The sequence below is a fragment of the Vicia villosa genome, unplaced genomic scaffold, assembly GCF_029867415.1.
Source record: "Vicia villosa cultivar HV-30 ecotype Madison, WI unplaced genomic scaffold, Vvil1.0 ctg.000024F_1_1, whole genome shotgun sequence".
In the NCBI taxonomy this organism is placed as follows: Eukaryota; Viridiplantae; Streptophyta; class Magnoliopsida; order Fabales; family Fabaceae; genus Vicia; species Vicia villosa.
Genome location: NW_026704956.1, coordinates 1,844,485 through 1,850,484, shown reverse-complemented (window position 1 = coordinate 1,850,484; position 6,000 = coordinate 1,844,485).

Genomic DNA, 6,000 nt, shown 5'->3' with positions numbered 1-6,000 from the left:
GAGTTAAACAATACACCTTGACTGAAGAGGCCGTGAATTTTACTAATCCAACTGTTGATAATATTGTGGGAACTAGTAAGATTACAAGAAGTGGAAGGATCTTTTCGCCAGAAATTTCTCCAAACGTTACTACTACTCCAGTCCAGGTCCCGGTTCCTAATCAAAATGTCAATGCTCGAGGCAAAGAGACACTAGTTGAACCAGTTCAAGTACCTGTTGAAGTCACTATTGATGATCCATCGAGGCAAGAAATGGAGGAAATATTGAAAATCATCTACAAAAGTGATTACAATATTATTGAACAACTGGGGCACACTGCTTCAAAAATTTCAATGTTATCTCTGTTAAAGTATTCAGAAGCTCATGCCAAAGCCCTGATGAAATTCTTGAAAGCTGCACATGTACCACAAGAGATTTCAGTCGACCAATTTGAAAATTGTGTTGCCAGTCTAACAGTGGATAACGGTCTCGGTTTCTCTGATGCTGATTTGACCCCTGCTGGGAAAAATCACAATAAAGCCCTGCACATTTCTATTGAATGTAACGGCACCACTTTGTCTCATGTGCTGGTAGACAATGGTTCCTCATTAAATGTGTTACCAAAGGTAGTACTGGAAAAACTTGACTTCGAAGGAGTTGTGTTACAACCAAACGATGTTGTGGTAAGAGCCTTCGACGGATCAACAAGAACAGTATACAGAGAAGTTAAGCTCCCAATCAGAGTGGGCTCTCAGATCTTTGATTCTACCTTTTACGTGATGGAAATTTATCCAGCATACTCCTGTTTACTAGGACGCCCTTGGATACATGGGGCAAGTGCTGTAACTTCTACCCTGCATCAGAAGTTAAAATATCCTATAAAAGGCAAGGTCGTCACGGTTCATGGTGAAGAAGAATATGTGGTTAGCCACCTGAGTAACTCCAAGTTTGTTGAGATGGATGGTGAATTCATTGAAACTCCCTGCCAATCTTTTGAGGTGGTCCCTCCAGCTATCTCTACTGCCAGACATATTTCTGCTACTCCTGCTACAAGAATAACTCCAACAATGGCTTCTCTCAAAGATGCTAAAGCTATGATCGAAGAGGGTGGTTGCACAGTGTGGGGACAACTCCTTGACGTACCTTACAAGTTCGATAAGCTAGGTCTGGGCTATGCTAATGGAACTCAGAAGAATGATCAAAGTCCTCGTTCTGGAGGATTAATGTCCCATTTCATCAGCCAAGGAGTAAATGCTATTGAAGACGACGAAGTGATCTCGAACCATATTACTAAGCAACATCCAAATGAAGCTCCACCCGTTTCCAAGGAAGTTTGGGATACTTTGGGAGAACCAAGCGGCAAGTACGACTTTCTAGTGAAGTACACTGCTCCTCAGAGTTCTTTGATTGCCATTGAAGACATTGTCCCAACTGGATGGGATGATCAGTTCGAAGATGACATAAGTATCACAGGTTCCATTGCTAAGCAATACCAAAGTCCAATTATTCCAAGAGAAGTATGGGATACACTGGGAGAACCAAGTGGCAAGTATGACTTTATGGTGAAGTATTCCGCTCCCCTGAGCTTGCAAATCGCTATCGAAGACATTATCCTAACTGGATGGGATGAACATTTCGAAGACAATATGACAATCACAAGCCCTGTCACTCCTGAAGAAGTCTGGGAAGCACCAAATGGCGAGGATGATTTTCTGGTGAAGTACACTGCTCCCCAGAGTGCACAAGTCTCTGTCAAAGACATCATCCCAACTGGATGGGACGATCTTATCGAGTATCTCTCTCAGCCAACAGAGGTACCTCAGCCTGGACTCTCATATCCAACAGAGCATCTTGCTCATCCTGAAGGATCAATAGCTCATCTCGTCACCAAAGAAGTCAATGTTGTGGAAGACGAAGAAGACAACTGCAACTGGGGCAACTGGATATTCCCCACTCACAACAATGGATTGAACAATTGGGAAGCTGAAGATGTCATCTCCTTTGATCAGGAGTAAATGCAATTTCCTATTTTCGTTGTTTATATGTTCAAAAAATAAAAATGGTTCCTGTACTATCGAACCATGAACTTAAAAGCCAGGTGCCTTGCCCAAAGCACACTGGTCCTTTTTATAAGAGTTTGTCATACCATGATCATATGTTCATTCAATAAAATCATGGGACGTTTGCATGTTCAAATTTTGCGATCCTTTCTTTACTTTATTCGTTTTCAAATAGCTATGTGTTCTTACACACACCCACATAATAAATGCAGATTCACATTCACTCTGGATCCTGTTGATAACAATTCTGCTATTGCCAGTCATGACTTTGAAAATCCGATCTACCAAACTGAGGACGAAAGTGAGGAAGATTGTGAAGTACCTAGGGAACTTGCAAGGCTATTAGAACAAGAAGAAAGAACTATACAGCCGCATGAAGAGCCAATTGAGGTTATCAACCTGGGCAGTGACGAAGAAAAGAAAGAAGTCAAGATAGGGGCTGATTTAGAAGACAGTGTCAAGCAAAGACTGATTCAAATGTTATAAGACTATGTCGAGATATTCGCTTGGTCCTACGAAGATATGCCTGGTCTCGATACCAATATTGTGGTCCATCGCTTGCCAATCAAAGAAGGTAGCACTCCAGTTAAGCAGAAGCTGCGAAGAAGTAGGCCCGACATGTCCAAGAAGATTAAAGACGAGGTTGAGAAGCAATTCAATGCTGGCTTTCTAAAAGTTGTGAGTTATCCTCCATGGATAGCTAACATCGTGCCTGTGCCTAAAAAAGACGGGAAAGTCAGAATGTGTGTAGACTATAGAGATCTAAATCGAGCAAGCCCCAAGGATGATTTCCCTTTACCTCACATCGATGTACTGGTTGACAATACTGCACAATGCAAAGTATTTTCCTTTATGGACGGATTCTCCAGTTACAATCAAATCAAGATGGCGCCAGAAGACATGGAAAAGACAACCTTCACAACACCCTGGGGAACCTTTTGTTACAAAGTAATGCCCTTTGGTTTAAAGAATGCAGGAGCAACATATCAGCGTGCAATGGTAGCTCTATTCCATGATATGATTCATCAGGAAATAGAAGTTTATGTAGATGATATGATTGCAAACTCCAACACCAAAGAAGAACATCTGGGTCATCTGCACAAGCTGTTTGATAGACTCAAGAAGTACAGGTTGCGACTGAATCCGAACAAGTGTACCTTTGGAGTAAGATCTGGTAAACTCTTAGGTTTCATCGTCAGCAGCAAGGGTATTGAAGTTGATCCTGCCAAGGTCAAAGCCATTCAAGAAATGCCCATACCCCGTACCGAGAAATAAGTCAGAGGATTCTTGGGACGTCTGAACTACATCGCCAGATTTATTGCCCATATGACTACTACTTGTGTGCCAATCTTCAAATTGTTAAAGAAAGATCAAGTAGAAAGATGGAACGACAAATGCCAATTAGCCTTTGATAAGATCAAAGAATATCTTCAAAAACCACCAATCTTGTTACCACCAGTGGAAGAAAGACTTCTGATAATGTACCTAACAGTGTTAGAAGATTCAATGGGGTGTGTATTGGGGAAACATGACGAGTCTGGCCGAAAAGAGCATGCAATCTACTATCTTAGCAAAAAGTTTACCAAGTGTGAAACAAGATACTCACTGCTCGAGAAAACTTGTTGTGCCTTGGCATGGGCGGCTCGCCGACTAAGACAGTATATGCTAAACCATACCACTTTGCTGATCTCCAAAATGGATCCTATCAAATATGTGTTCGAAAAACCTGCTCTCTCCGGAAGAATAGCAAGATGGCAAATGATCCTAACAGAGTATGACATCCAATACACTTTGCAAAAGGCAATCAAAGGAAGTGTGGTAGCTGATCATCTGGCTCATCAAGCAGTGGATGATTATCAAGCGTTGAACTTTGACTTCCCAGATGAAGACATTATGCTAGTTACTGACTACGAACAACCCGGACCGGAGGAAGGACCCGAGCCAGGGTCTCGATGGACTATGGTTTTTGATGGAGCCTCTAATGCGCTTGGCAATGGCATCGGAGCTGTAATCATTTCTCCTGCAGGAGGACATACACCATTCACTGCCAGATTATGTTTCAACTGCACTAACAATATAGCCGAGTATGAAGCATGTATTCTGGGTCTCAAAGCTGCAATCGATCTGAGAATCAAGTTCCTGGAGGTCTACGGAGATTCGGCCCTTGTAATTTATCAAGTTAAAGGGGAATGGGACATGAAGCACCCGATTCTAATTCCTTACAAAGAATATGTGTTGCTTTTTATTCCTTTGAAGAAATCACTTTTGAACATATCCCGCGAGAAGAAAATCAACTGGCGGATGCTCTAACTACCATGTCATTTAATGTTCAAAGTCAGGTGGGATAGTGAGGCGCCAATAATCACTATTTACAGACAAGATGAACCAGCCTATTGCAATGAGATTGATACCGAAGGAGTGGAAGAAAAACCATGGTTCCATGAAGTAAAAAGATACCTCGAAACCCAGGAGTATCCTGAAGGGGCATCCATTAATGATAGAAAGTTTCTTAGAAGATTTGCTGCCAAATTCTTTCTAAGTAATGGAATCCAGTACAAGCGCAACCATGACTCGACTCTGCTTCGTTGTGTGAACAAGAAGGAAGCGGAACAGATTATGAAAGACATACACGATGGTGCCTTTGGTACTCATTCAAGTGGACCTACAATGACTAAAAAGATCTTAAGAGCAGGTTATTATTGGTCTACCATGGAGACAGACTGCCATCGTCACTCCAGAACTTGTCACAAATGCCAGATATATGCCGACAAAGTACATGTACCTCCAGTCCCATTAAACGTTCTGACGGCTCTTTGGCCTTTTGCAATGTGGGGTATTGATATGATTGGAGAAATCAAGCCAACTGCCTCCAATGGACATCGTTTTATCCTGGTCGCTATTGACTACTTCACAAAATGGGTAGAGGCAGCCTCGTTTGCTTCTGTCACCAAGAATGTTGTGGCTCGGTTTATCAAGCATAATCTCATTTGTCGGTATGGCGTCCCTGAAAGGATCATCATAGACAATGGCACAAATTTAAACAACGGGATGATTACCGAACTCTGCACGCAGTTCCAGATCAAACATCATAATTCATCCCCATATCGACCAAAGATGAATGGCACGGTGGAAGCTGCCAACAAGAACATCAAGAAGATCATACAAAAGATGACAGTAACCTACAAAGACTGGCATGAGATGTTACCTTTTGCTCTTCATGGTTATCGCACCTCAGCACGTACCTCAACAGGGGCAACTCCATTCTCCTTAGTCTATGGTATGGAGGCAGTTCTTCCAATTGAAATTCATATTCCTTCCCTAAGGATTATGAAAGAAGCCGATCTAGACGAAGACGATTGGATTCGGACTCGGTTGGACCATATAAACTTGATTGATGAGAAGAGGCTTGCAGCTATTTGTCATGGCCAGTTGTACCAGAAACGTATGATCAAAGCCTTCAACAAGAAAGTCAAAAGTCAGGCATATCAAATCGGTGATTTGGTTGTAAAACGCATCATCTTACCACAGGGCGACCCCAGGGGCAAGTGGACTCCCACTTATGAGGGACCATTTGTAATCAAGAAGGTATTCTCCGGCGGAGCCATGTTGCTTACCACTATGGATGGCGAGGATCTCCCACACCCTGTAAATGCGGACATAGTCAAAAAATACTTCGCTTAAAGAAAAGCTCGCTAAGTTGAAAACCTGAAAGGGCGACTTAGGCAAAAATGAGCGTCTCGGTGGATTGAAAACCTGAAAGGGCGATCCAGGCAAAAATTAGAGACTAAAAAAAAATAATTATCCCGGTAGGCTGAAAACCTGAAAAGGCAGCCTAGGCAAAAGTTAGGGAATAAAGCATACGACTATGTCCCGTTTGGCCACCTACTCACCTTCAAGGTTCAACACATCAAAGGCACCAATCAGTCCAATCATTTTCTTCCAACAAGTGAGGGATGAGATA